The sequence below is a fragment of the Callithrix jacchus genome, chromosome 9, assembly GCF_049354715.1.
Source record: "Callithrix jacchus isolate 240 chromosome 9, calJac240_pri, whole genome shotgun sequence".
NCBI classification, from domain to species: Eukaryota; Metazoa; Chordata; class Mammalia; order Primates; family Cebidae; genus Callithrix; species Callithrix jacchus.
Window position 1 is genome coordinate 86,973,882 of NC_133510.1, and position 14,617 is coordinate 86,988,498.

Genomic DNA, 14,617 nt, shown 5'->3' on the forward strand with positions numbered 1-14,617 from the left:
TTCTGATTATTGAGTTCTCATTTATAAGTTAGAACATGCCATATTTAGTTTCCTGTTCCCGTGTTAATTTGCAAAGGATAATGACCTCCAGCTCCATCTCCGTACTTTCAAAGGATATGTTCTTGTTCCCTTTTTATGACTGTATAGTATTCCATAGTGCATATATACCAATTTCTCTTTATTTGATCTGTCATTGGTGGACATTTAGGCTGATTTCATGTCTTTGCTATTGTGAATAGTGCTGCAATAAAAATATGTGTACATATGTTTTTATAATAGAATGTTTTAGCTTCCTTTGGGTATATACCCAGTAATGAGATGATTGGGTCAAATGGTATTTCTGTCTGTAGATCACTGGAAAATCTTCACACTGCTTTCCACAATGGTTGAACTAATTTACACTGCCACCAACGGTGTATAAGCCTTTTCTTTTCTTTGCAACCTTGCCAGCATGTGTTATTTTTTTACTGTTTAATAGTAGCCATTCCGACTGGTGTGAGATGGTATTTCCTTATGGTTTTGGTTTGCATTTCTGTAATGATCAGTGATGTCGAGCCTTTTTTCATATTATTGTTGGTAGCACATATATCTTCCTGAGAGTGTCTTTTCATGCCATTTGTTCACTTTTTAATGGGGTTGTTTACTTTTTCCTTGTAATTTTGTTTAAGTTTCTTATAGAAGGCCTCCTGTAAAATCTGAAGAAGCCCTTGCAGATTTTAATTCCCACTCTAGATTTGGATCACCATGGCAACCGGACAGAAGTTGATGAGAGCAGTTAGAGTTTTTTAATTTGGTGGACCAGAAGTCCTGAAACTGCAGTTGGATGTGGCAGTACCGATTCCTAAAGACCATCAGGTTCTAATCAAGGTCCATGCATGTGGTGTCAATCCCGTGGAGACATATATTCGCTCTGGTACTTATAGTAGAAAACCACTCTTACCCTATACTCCTGGCTCAGATGTGGCTGGGGTGATAGAAGCTGTTGGAGATAATGCATCTGCTTTCAAGAAAGGTGACAGAGTTTTCACTAGCAGCACGATCTCTGGGGGCTATGCAGAGTATTTTTTTTTTTAACACACTAGAAAAATCAAGTTTATTTTAAAATATTTTTAAAGGCTAAGGCCATAGCAAAAATAACCCAAGAGTGACTGAACCAAACTCAGAGAATTAAAGGAGCATCAGCCAATGCAAGCAGGTCTATATAAAATACACATTGTTTATAAATGTGTACAGCAGAAGGCACAGCAGCCCCAGAGGGCCAGACAGGGACAACAGGGAGAAACAGAGGGCCATCTGGAGGGACAGGCACGCCCATACCACTCAAAGCCCTGGGCCCCAAGTGCACCTCCAAAGTCACCTACCCTGCAGCATAGCTCTTGCCCTTTCTGAGCCTGGGTATAGCAGCAGACCATACTGTTTACAAACTGCCTGAAAAACTAGACTTTAAACAAGGAGCCGCCATCGGTATCCCATATTTTATTGCTTATCAAGCTCTGATCCACAGTGCCCGTGTGAAAGCTGGAGAAAGTGTTCTGGGGCTAGTGTTTTGACTGTTTAATAGTAGCCATTCTATTAATGGGGCGAGTGGAGGAGTTGGATTAGCAGCATGCCAAATTGCTAGAGCTTACGGCTTAAAGGTTTTGGGCACTGCCGGTACTGAGGAAGGACAAAAGGTTGTTCTGCAAAATGGAGCCCATGAAGTGCTCAATCACAGAGAAGTTAATTATATTGATAAAATTAAGACATATGTTGGTGAGAAAGGAATTGATGTAATTATTGAAATGTTAGCGAATGTAAATCTTAGTAAAGATTTGAGTCTTCTGTCGCAAGGAGGATGAGTGATAGTTGTTGGCAACAGAGGTACTATTGAAATAAACCCACAGGACACCATGATAAAGGAGTCGAGTATAATTGGAGTTACTCTCTTTGCCACAACCAAGGAGGAATTTCAGCAATATGCAGCAGCCCTTCAAGCTGAAATGAAAATTGGTTGGTTGAAACCTGTAATAGGTTCTCAATATCCACTGGAGAAGGTGGCTCAGGCTCATGGAAATATCATTCATGGCAGTGGGGCTACTGGAAAAATGATTATTCTCTTATGATGATTAATTATTTCATGGATTTCCTATGTAATTAGAGGTATTGTCTTTCCCCCAGTTGGACTTACCCTATCTTTTCTTTAATAAACATTCAATTCAGTGAGTTTCTTATGTGAAAAAATAAGATTTTTATTTGGAGAGCAGAGGCAGAAGAGTAGAATTCATTCTATATAGCAATATTTTTTATGCCATCTGTCTCAAATCAAGGAGTCATCATAGTAGGAAATAGCATATTAGTGGTCATTTGGCATGAGGGTGCATTCCAGTAATTCTTAATTGATGCTTGATTAATTCCATACCTTTGATTAAAACATGCTAGTTCACAATAACACTGCTCAGTTTCCCAGGATTTCCAATCCTACTTACCTTTCTAAAGGTTCTCTAGTCTCTGAATAGCCATGACTGTATTGGACTTTGAACATTTTTGGACCAAAAGACCTCTATTCTAAACTAATCTTACTTGGATCTATAAATCTTTTGTAAAGGCAAGAATAAATAATGTCCAGGACAATTCATTAGTTTTCTCAGGATTTTCCCAAATATTAGAATATTCACTTTATTGTTGGCTGGCTGCCAATGACTCCATATGTTCTGTGAGAACAAGAGCTTTATCTTTGATATAACACATAGCCTCCAAATAGGTAATACTTCTCAATTGATTAGATTTTCAGAGTAGATTTAGAGTTATCTGTTTGTGTGGTGAGGGTCATATATTTTTGTTGAAATTAATAAGCTCACAAATTTGATAAATTAATGATCTGCATTTGTCTCATAACATAATGTGTAATAAAATCTATGGAAAAATTTTTAAAAAGTTTCTTATAGATGCTAAATATTAGACCTTTTCCCCTTATGTAGGTTACAAAAGTTTTCTCGCATTCCCATTCTGTAGGTTGTCTGTTTCTTTTGTTGATAGTTCCCTTTACTGTTCAGAAACTCCTTATTTTAATTAGATCTCATAAGTCAAATTTTGCTTTGGTGTCAATACTTTTCAAAAGAAAACATGCATGCAACCAACAAGCATATGAAAAAAGAACACCACTAATCTGTAGAGAAATACAAATCAAAACCACAGTGAGATACCATCTCACACCAGTCAGAATGGTTATTATTAAAAACTAAAAAGAAATAACAGATGTTGGTGAGGTTGAGGAGAAAAGAGAACATTTATACACTATTGGTGGGGGTATAAATTAGTGCAACCATCGTTGAAAGCAGCTTGATAATTTCTCAAAGAGCTAAAGACAGAGAACTACCATTTGATCAAGCAATCTCATTATTGGGTATATACCTAAAGGAATATAAATCATTCTGTTATGAAGACACATGTACATATATTTCATTACAGCACTATTTACAATAGCAAACACATGACATCACTCTAAATATTTATCAATGAGAGACTAGGTAAAGAAAGTGTGGTACATATACACCATGGAATACTATGCAGCCATAAAAAGAATGAGATTATGTCCTTTGCATGAACATGGATGGAGCTGGAGACCATTATTCTTAGCAAATTAACACAGCAACAGAAAACTGAATACCGCACATTCTCATTTGCAAGTGGAAGCTAAATGTTGAGAACTCATAGACACAAAGAAAGGAACAAAAGATCACTGGGGCCTAGGGGATGATAGAGGGTGGGAGGAGGGACACGGGCAGAAAAAAAAGCTACTGGATACTGGGCTTAATACCTGGGTGATTAAATAATCCGTACAATTTACCCCCCTTACTACATAAGAATATATATATAACAAACCTGCCAATCTAACCCTAAACCTAAAATAAAAGTTTAAAAATGAGTGTATCATTTTAGTGAAAAAAATCTACTTAGTAATATTAAAGTTGGAAACTGTTGAGATCTGGGCAAGAGAATTTGAAAATGGCTTGTTACTAAGTGCTGGATTATATTGCCAAATAATATTTGCCATTAGGCATTGTCCTTTAGCATTAATACCAAGCTAATGTCTATTTTGTTAACATAAGGGACCACAGCAGCCCTGGAGGTGCAAGTTTAAGTAGAGCAAATTCAAGAGTCATAATTTTGTGTTCAAGCCGTTTTCAGGATACTTGCGACTACTTTCTGCTCTAGAGTGGTGATCTTTCTAGTGATGAGATTCTTGTGTTTTCTTAGAAGCACTTTACAATTCAATTATTTGCTGCCATATAGTTTCCACTTGGGCTGCTTTTTGTTCTTACTTTTGTTTAAAAAGGAAGAATCCTTTCTAGATATGACTGTTGCTATAAGTGTTGCTGGGCTAAACCAGGGGAAGAAATTTAAAGGGCAGATTGGAAGTAAGAATAAAGAAGACACAGGCTACTTGAAAATACCAGAAGAGTTAAATCTGTCTTCAACAGTAGATTTTTACTAAACAACAAAGATATTTCATAAAATATTTCAGTCAATATCTTTTAAAATATAGAAATATTTAATAAATCTATAAACAAAGTGTCAATATATTGAAAAGTAAAATACGTATGTTTGCTGTTTTAAACAATAAGAATTTTTAAACTTCGGCAAATGTGTATGTAGATTGAATACAAACCAGGCCAAAGTATGATAAAGGAGTCACTATCAGTTGACTATATCAAAAATATTTCTGACTATTCATTTATTCTATTTCTTTACACTGCCACTGCAAAGCAAAACAGAGTTGTGGCTATGTTTCACAGCTTACATTTCTGATTTCAAGTTTCTCTCGTATCTGTATTTTACATGGATTTTTAATGTCCTCTCGAAATTTGAAGCTTATATACGTTTTACTTTTGCCTCTGATTTTATTCTTCTGTGACTGACAATTTAACTGGACCTGGCTGTCATTCTACCCTAATTATTACTTTGCTGAGTTATGTATAAAAGGTTTTCTACCCCATAAGCTCAAAAAATTTAGGAGTTACGTCTATGGTTGGTTGATCATGGACCTCTCAAACCATGTCATACTCCTTGTGCAAATTTGTAACAAATAATTCATACAATTCATAAATAGGAAAAATAGTGCATTGATACTCAAGACAAAGGGTGAACACCTGCTACCCGCAGACTGGTATAAACTGTAGAAGATTTATACTTTTCACGCCTCATTTCTTTCCTCTCACCCAGTCAAAAGGAAAGAAATGTGAGAGAAGTCACCAGCAGACAAAATATAAAATAGATAGGAGAGAAAGCATTGAATCATGTTTGGTCAGGCCATGACAAGTAAAAGAACAGGTAGCAGGATGCCCTATCCCTAAAAGGAAAACAATATGCTGAAACATTCTCCAGTTCCCCTGGTGTTGGTTTTCTTGGTATCATTCATCCACAAGGTGAGGAATGATTTACCACTGACTGCTTGGTAACTTTGCCATAAGGAGTCAACATTGTTTAAAGTACCAGTGCATAGAGCTAATCAAGCATTGGTTATGAATTTAGGTAGATCTCAGCTCAACTGGGGGATAATTCCACCTCTGTGACATGTCTCAAGCCCCTTTTCTCAGTTTCCTATAGACTCCTATATAAATTTAGAAAACAATATTACTTCTACTTGAAAGTATGGTATATGCTAAAATAATTAGGTTCAATCTGTGTAGGGTTAAATAAGTTTCCCAACCTAGGAACAATTGGCAATTTGGGTCAGATAACTGTTTTAGAAGACTGTTGTGTATCTTATAAAACGTTCAGCACCGTTTCTGGCTTCTACCTGCTAGATGCTAGTAGCACCCATCCTTCCCAGTATGAAACCAAAAGTGCCTCCAGACAGTGCAAAATGTACCAAAAGGGGCAAAATTGTCCCCATTTCTCCATTGAGAGTCACTTTTTTGTTGTAAAATGCTGACATCATTGCTAGGAAAATGCAAAAGACATATGTCAGTTGAAAACACTGGAAACATTTCTTTTTTTTAGAAACTGACAAGCATAGTATTTTAGAAAGACTGGATCATAGAGTTGTAATTTGTTATGAATATTCAGTACAACTTCTAATTTGCTAGTGAAGCCACATATACCTTGAGACCACAGATGTTATCTGAGCTGCTTAATTCTTAGTTTCTTCTTTTGCAAAATTAGGCAGATGGACTAGATTTTATCTATTTATTTTGAAAACTTACAATTTAAAAGGTAAGATATAGAAAGCAATTGGAATCAATCAACAATGGAAATACTTAACTTCCCCTTGTTTTGGGAACATACAGACTCATGAACATCTCAATGAAATGTTCTAAAGACATTTCCACATTAGATAAAATGAGCAAAAATCTGTAACAACTATAATTTCATGCATCCAGTAACATTTATTTCATTTCTTACATTCACAAATGTGAAGCAAAATTGTTGCCTACCGGCCACTTGCTTATAAAGTTGAGTCTCTTTGCTGACTTCAGCCAAGCTGATGGCACCTTTTACTTGACAGATTGCTTTCCATGACTCACTCAGCACTTCTATAAGTTCAATAAATACAACCAAGTGAAAATTGCAAGGAATGAAAGTATACGTATGGTCTCCAGATGCAATCTGCTACTATGGAATCACTTATATACTCCAGGCTCAGGCAATTTAATCTGGAAGACACCCAGCCAATATGGAAACACTGACTCTGTTAACAGGTAGAATCAGCTCAGTCTCTCTGAGACCATACCACCCACAGAAAGTTTCTTAAGAGAAATCATTGATTTTATTATTGTCTTCTTAGAGATTATAAGATCATGAGTACTGTTAATAGTTTTCTTGCCAATAATTGTTTTCAGCAAGTTCTATGATCTACCACAATTAAACAATAAGAAACTTACTAAGTGTCCACCATAAACCTCTCGATATCCAGTTTATTAATAGTCTTAAGTGTCACTCATTCAGTCAGATATTTACTTATTGACTATATCTTTTTGCTCTTTTGTGTATCAATTTTCCTTTTAATTAATTTGACAGTCTCACAATCACATAGATAGATATAGATAGATAGATAGATAGATAGATAGATAGATAGATAGATAGATATAGGTAGTAATATATAGCTACAGACATTATAAATATAGATCAATATAGATATCTGTACTTATAAACATTTCTTTTTAGGCAGGCACTTAGGTAGATACATATTTGAAAAGAAGTGAAGAGGTGACAGAGAAATATATTTTGGAAAAAGTTTTAAAAATTGATGGTTCTGTTCTGTTGTAGAGCAATTCAGCAATAGAAGATGTCATGAAAATTAATGAGCTGCCCACTGAAGAAACACTCAAGCAAGATGAATTGCTCCAAGATGTGATTAAAGGAATGGCTAAGAAACACTGGACTTTCAATATCCTCTGTGAAATCCAGCTAATGAGAAAAAACCCAAAGACTAAGGTTTGCTTGGGCGAGTACATATAGATTGTTGATACTTACTTCCTTGGCCACACAAATGTAAGTTTTCTGGATTTATGACAAATAGTGGAGAAGAAACATGTAACTTTGATTTTTTTAATTCTTCCTATATTGTAAATAAACAGAATGGCATAAAGATTACATTGTCATGTCTGGTTTTGCAGCATCACAATGTATTAATTTGTTTCTTGGTCAATTCATTAAAAGTAGTTTTCATTTTCCATAAGACCTTTGTAGGCAGCCTCACATATCTAATATAGTGACCTTTCCACAATTAATTTTTATAATAAATACTTAACCATTCTCCATTTTCCTGAGTGCAAATAGACCAACAACAAAAACAAATTTTAGCCTAACAGATGCATTCATGAATAGTTCAACCTAGTTCAATAAAACATGTGCACACAATATCTATAGGATTAATGTAAGGATATCACCTATAAAAAAATAAGAAAGGAAGATGTCAAATTGCTTGAATCATAGGGAAAACTGTTTTATGTTTTATGTTTCTTCTGTTTTATGTTCCTTGGTCACTCATAATCCCTGATAAATGTATTACTGAGTACAAGAGGCATCAGGTGTGTAGGTGAAACAGAATACATAAATTATTATTTCAGACAGAAACTTCTGAGTGCCTGTGGTGACTACTTACATTGCATGCTCTTAAATGAACATCACATCATTTCTGAGTAAGATAGAGGACTCACCACTTGAATACACTTATTAGAGTTCCATAAAACCACCTACTGGCTAATCCACATGAAAACTGTGGGGTATGGCTAAATATTTCTAGAGTTGTCAAGAAGAAGCTGAGGCAGACAAATAAATCAATGCCAGAGCAAAATTGTACCTTTATGGGTTTGTATTTATAAATGTGCTCAGAAAAATTCCTCTGATTTTTTAAATATAATTATTTAAATTCATAAATATAATTTATATGGCAGTCACATTGGACATACATCTAATGCATTCTTCTTAAAATAAAACTAAAAGCAATGCTTAATATTTATATTTTTATTTTTTATTGTACTTTAGATTCTGGGGTACATGTGCAGATTATGCAAGATTATTGCATAGGTACATTCACGGCAAGGTGGTTTGCTGCCTCCATCTCCCCATCACCTATACCTGACATTTCTCCCCGTGTTATCCCTACCCATCCTCCCTCCCACTGTCCCTCCCATAGTCTTCCTAATGGACCACAATGTGTGATACTCCCCTCTCTGTGTCCCTGTGTTCTCATTGTTCAACACCCACCTATGAGTGAGAACATGTGGTGTTTGATTTTATATTCTTGTGTCAGTTCGCTAAGAATGATGGTTTCCAGGTTCATCCATATCCCTACAAAGGACACAAACTCATTGTTTTTTATGGCTGCGGTTATTGATATTTTATATGGATATAAGTTAAGTCACTTAGCCAATGTAGAGTTGGATTTTGAACTCTTAAACTAATTTAGAAGTTTTTTCTAAAATACTACATACATTGTATTGTATATCACAAAAACACTTTATTGTGCATACATATTTTATGCAGTATATCAAAGTATAAATGCTTGATAACATTTTTTAAAATTTAGCTCAATACATTTTCCATAGTGGAATAACTTATACATATGTATGTTTATGTTACTTTTTAAAATTTTTATTGCATTTTAGGTTTGAGGGTACATGTGAAGAACATGCAAGATAGTTGCATATGCACACACGTGGCAGTGTGGTTTCCTGCCTTCCTCCTCTTCACCTATATCTGGCATTTTTCCCCATGCTATCTCTCCCCAACTCCCCTTCCCCCACTGTCCCTCCCCTATTCCCCCCAAGAGACCCCAGTGTGTAGTGCTCCCCTCCCTGTGTCCATGTGTACTCATTGTTCAATGCCTGCCTATGAGTGAGAACATGCGGTATTTCATTTTCTGTTCTTGTGTCAGTTTGCTGAGAATGATGTTCTCCAGGTTCATCCATGTCCCTACAAAGGACATGAGTTCATCATTTTTGATTGCTGCATAATATTCCATGGGGTATATGTGCCACATTTTCCCTGTCCAGTCTATCATCGATGGGCATTTGGGTTGATTCCAGGTCTTTGCTGTTGTAAACAGTGCTGCAATGAACATTCGTGTGCATGTGTCCTTATAGTAGAATGATTTATAGTCCTTTGGATTTATACCCAGTAATGGGATTGCTGGGTCAAATGGAATTTCTATTTCTAGGTCCTTGAGGAATCACCACATTGTCTTCCACAATGGTTGAACTAATTTACACTCCCACCAACAGTGTAAAAGTGTTCCTATTTCTCCACATCCTCTCCAGCATCTGTTATCTCCTGATTTTTTAATGATCGCCATTCTAACTGGCGTGAGATGATATCTCAATGTAGTTTTGATTTGCATTACTCTATTGACCAGTGATGATGAGCATTATTTCCTATGTTTGTTGGCCTCCCGTATGTCTTCTTTTGTAAAGTCTCTGTTCATATCCTTTTCCCACTTTTGAATGGGCTTGTTTGTTTTTTTCTTGTAAATCTGTTTTAGTTTTTTATAAATTCTGGATATCAGCCCTTTGTCAGATGGGTAATCTGCAAAATTTTTTTCCCATTCTGTTGGTTGCCGATTCACTCTAATGACTGTTTCTTTTGCCATGTAGAAGATGTGAAGTTTGATTCCATCCCATTTGTCTATTTTAGCTTTTGTTGCCAATGCTTTTGGTGTTTTGCTCATGAAGTCCTTGCCTACTCCTATGTCCTGAATGGTTTTGCCTAGATTTTCTTCTAGGGTTTTTATGGTGTTAGGTCTTATGTTTAAGTCTTCAATCCATCTGGAGTTAATTTTAGTGTAAGGTGTCAGGAAGGGGTCCAGTTTCTGCTTTCTGCACATAGCTAGCCAGTTTTCCCAACACCATTGATTAAACAGGAAATCCTTTCCCCCATTGCTTGTTTTTGTCAGGTTTATCAAAGATTGTATGGTTGTAGATATGTTGTGTTGCCTCCGATGCCTCTGTTCTGTTCCATTGGTCTATATCACTGTTTTGGTACCAGTACCCTGCTGTTTTGATTACTGTAGCCTTGTTGTATCGTTTGAAGTCCAGTAGTGTTATGCGTCCCACTGTGTTCTTTTCACTTAGAATTGACTTGGCTATGTGGGCTCTCTTTTTGTTTCATATGAAGTTTAAGGTGGTTTTTTCCAGTTCTGTGAAGAAGGTCATTGGTAGCTTGATGGGGATAGCAGTGAATCTGTAAATTACTTTGGGCAGTATGGCCATTTTCACGATATTAATTCTTCCCAACCATGAACATGGAATGTTTCTACATCTGTTTGTGTTTTCTTTTCTTTCATTGAGCAGTGGTTTGTAGTTCTCCTTGAAGAGGTCCTTTACATTCCTTGTTAGTTGTATTTCTAGTTATTTTATTCTCTTTGTAGTAATTGTGAATGGCAGTTCGTTCTTGATTTGGCTCTCTTTAAGTCTGTTATTGGTGTATAGGAATGCTTGTTATTTTTGCACATTGATTTTGTATCCTGAGACTTTGCTGAAGTTGCTTATCAGTTTCAGAAGATTTTGGGCTGAGACGATGGGGGTCTTCTAGATATACTATCATGTTGTCTGCAAATAGAGACCATTTGGCTTCCTCTTTCCTATTTGAATACCCTTTATTCCTTTTTCTTGCCTGATTGCTCTGGATAGAACTTCCAGTACTATATTGAATAGGAGTGGTGAGAGAGGGCATCCTTGGCTAGGGCCAGATTTCAAAGGGAATGCTTCCAGTTTTTGCCCATTCAGTATAATATTGGCTGTTGCTTTGTTGTAAATAACTTTTATTATTTTGAGATATGTTCCATTAATACCGAGTTTACTGAGGGTTTGTAGCATAAAGGGCTGTTGAATTTTGTTAAAGGCCTTCTCTGCTTCAATTGAGATAATCACGTAGTTTTCATCTTTGGTTCTGTTTATGTGGTGAATTACGTTTATAGAATTGCATATGTTGAACCAGCCTTGCATTCCTGGGATAAATCCTACTTGATCATGGTGGATAAGCTTTTTGATGTGCTGTTGCAATCGGCTTGCCATTATTTTATTGAAGACTTTTGCATCTATGTTCTTCATGGATATTGGCCTGAAGTTTTCTTTTCTTGTTGGGTCTCTGCCAGGTTTTGGTATCAGGATGATGTTGGTCTCATAAAATGATTTGGGAAGGATTTCCTCCTTTTGGATTATTTGGAATTGTTTCAGAAAAAATGGTAACAGTTCCTCTTTGTGTGTCTAGTAGAATTCAGCTGTGAACCAATCGGGACCTGGGCTTTTTTTGTGTGGTAGGCTTTTAATTGCTTCCTCAACTTCAGATCTTGTTGTTGGTCTATTTATGGTTTTGACTTCTTCCTGGTTTAGGCTTGAGAGGATGCAAGTGTCCAGGAATTTATCCATTTCTTCCAGGTTTACTAGTTTATGTGCATAGAGTTGTTTGTAATATTCTCTGATGATGGTTTGGGTTTCTGTGGAATCTGTGGTGATTTCCCCTTTATCGTTTTTTATTGCCTCTACTACCTGGTTATTCTCTCTTTGCTTTTTTATTAATCTGGCTAGTGGTCTGTCTATTTTGTTGATCTTTTTGAAAAACCACCTCCTAGATTTATTGATTTTTGAAGGTTTTTTTTGTGTCTCTATTTCCTTCAGTTCTGCTCTGATCTTAGTTATTTCTTGTCTTCTGCTAGGTTTTGAGTGTTTTTGATCTTGCTTCTCTAGCTCTTTCAATTTTGACGATAGGTTGTCAATTTTGGATCTCTCCACTCTTCTCATGTGGGCGCTTATTGCTATATATTTTCCTCTAGAGACTGCTTTAAATGTTTCCCAGAGATTCTGGTATGTTGTGTCTTCATTCTCATTGGTTTCAAAGAACTTTCTTATTTCTGCCTTCATTTCATTGTTTATCCATTCAACATTAAAGAGCCAGTTGTTCCGTTTCCATGAAGCGGTGCGGTTCTGAGTTAATTTCTGGATTCTGAGTTCTAACTTGATTGCACTGTGGTCTGAGAGACTGTTTGTTATGATTTCAGTTTTTTGCATTTGCTGAGGAGTGATTGACTTCCAATTATGTGGTCAATTTTAGAGTAGGTGTGATGTGGTGCTGAGAAGAATGTATAATCTGTGGATTCGGGGTGGAGAGTTATGTAAATGTCTATCAGGTTTGCTTGTTCCAGGTCTGAGTTCAAGCCCTGGGTATCCCTGTTGATTTTCTGTCTGGTTAATATGTCTAATATTGACAGTGGAGTGTTAAAGTCTCCCACTATTATTGTGTGGGAGTCTAAGTCTCTTTGTAAGTCATTAAGAACTTGCCTTATGTATCTGGGTGCTCCTGTATTGGGTCCATATATATTTAGAATCGTTAGCTCTTCTTCTTGTATCAATCCTTTTACCATTATGTAATGTCCATCTTTGTCTCTTTTGATCTTTGTTGCTTTAAAGTCTATTTTATCAGAGACAAGAATTGCAACTCCTGCTTTTTTTTGCTCTCCATTTGCTTGGTAAATCTTCCTCCACCCCTTTATTTTGAGCCTTTTTGTAGCCTTGCATGTGAGATGGGTTTCCTGGAAACAGCACATCAATGGGTTTTGGCTTTTTATCCAATTTGCCAGTCTGTGTCTTTTGATTGGTGCATTTAGCCCATTTACATTTAGGGTTAATATTGTTATGTGTGTATTTGATATTGCCATTTCGATGCTAGCAGACTGTTTTGTGCATTAGTTGATGCAGATTCTTCATTTTGTTGATGCTCTTTACCATTTGGTATATTTTTGCAGTGGCTTGTACTGGTTGTTCCTTTCTATGTGTTGTGCCTCTTTCAGGAGCTCTTTTAAAGCAGGCCTAGTGGTGACAAAATCTCTGAGTACTTGCTTGTTTGAAAAGGATTTTATTTTTCCTTCATTTATGAAACTCAGTTTGGCTGGATATGAAGTTCTGGGTTGAAAGTTCTTTTCTTTAAGAATGTTGAATATTGGCCCCCACTCTCTTCTGGCTTGTAGGATTTCCACCAAGAGATCTGCTGTGAGTCTGATGGGCTTCTCTTTGTGGGTGACCTGACCTTTCTCTCTGGCTGTCCTTAACATTTTCTCCTTCATTTCAACCCTGGTGAATCTGACGATTATGTGCCTTGGGGTTGCTCTTCTTGAGGAATATCTTTGTGGTGTTCTCTGTATTTCCTGGACTTGAATATTGGCCTGCCTTGGTAAGTTGGGGAAGTTTTCCTGGATAATATCCTGAAGAGTATTTTTCAGCTTGGATTCATTCTCTTCATCACATTCAGGTACACCTATCAAATGTAGATTAGGTCTCTTCACATAGTCCCACATTTCTTGGAGACTTTGTTCATTCCTTTTAGCACTTTTTTTCTCTAATCTTGCCTTGTCATTTTATTTCATTGAGTTGATCTTCAACCTCTGATATCCTTTCTTCTGCTTGGTCAATTCAGCTGTTGAAACTTGTGCGTGCTTCACAAAGTTCTCATGTTGTGTTTTTCAGCTTCATCCATTCACTCATATTCCTCTCTAAGTTGTCCATTCTTGTTATCATTTCATCAAATCTTTTTTCAAGGTTCTTAGTTTCTTTGCATTGATTTGGAACATGTTCTTTTAGCTCACAGAAGTTTCTCATTACCCACCTTTTGAAGTTTGACTCTGACATTTCATCACACTCATTCTCCATCCAGCTTTGTTCCCTTGCTGGTAAGGAGTTGTGATCCCTTGTAGAAAGTGAGGTGTTCTAGTTTCTGGTGTTTTCCTCCTTTTTGTGCTGGTTTCTTCCCATCTTTGTGGATTTATCCACCTGTCGTCTGTGTAGTTGCTGATTTTCAGATTGGGTCTCTGAGAGGATGTCCAGATTATTGATGATGAAGTTATTTCTGTTTCTTAGTTTTCCTTCTAACAGTCTGGCCCCTCTGTTGTAGGACTGCTGAGGTCCACTCCAGGCCCTGTTTGCCTGGGGATCACCTGCAGCAGCTGCAGAACAGTAAGGGTTGCTACCAGTTTTTTCTTCTGCTATGTTTGTCCCAGAATGACGCCTGCCAAATGTCAGTCTGATCAGTCTTTTGTGAGGTGACTCTTTGGATATATGGGGGTCAGGGAGCTGCTTGAGGAGACAGTCTGTTCTTTATAGGAGCTCAAGTGCTGAACTGTGAGCTTCGTTGTTCATTCAGAGCT

At 36.7% G+C, this 14,617-nt stretch overlaps 1 long non-coding RNA gene and 1 pseudogene across 1 annotated transcript in view; one reads left to right on the forward strand and one right to left on the reverse strand.

Annotated features, from left to right (window-relative positions):
• LOC118144279 (uncharacterized) overlaps positions 1–14,617 on the reverse strand; it is a 67,179-nt gene that overhangs the window by 16,243 nt on the left and 36,319 nt on the right. The gene's annotated exons all lie outside the window — the stretch shown is intronic.
• On the forward strand, positions 745–2,243 carry LOC100398147 (quinone oxidoreductase-like; annotated as a pseudogene).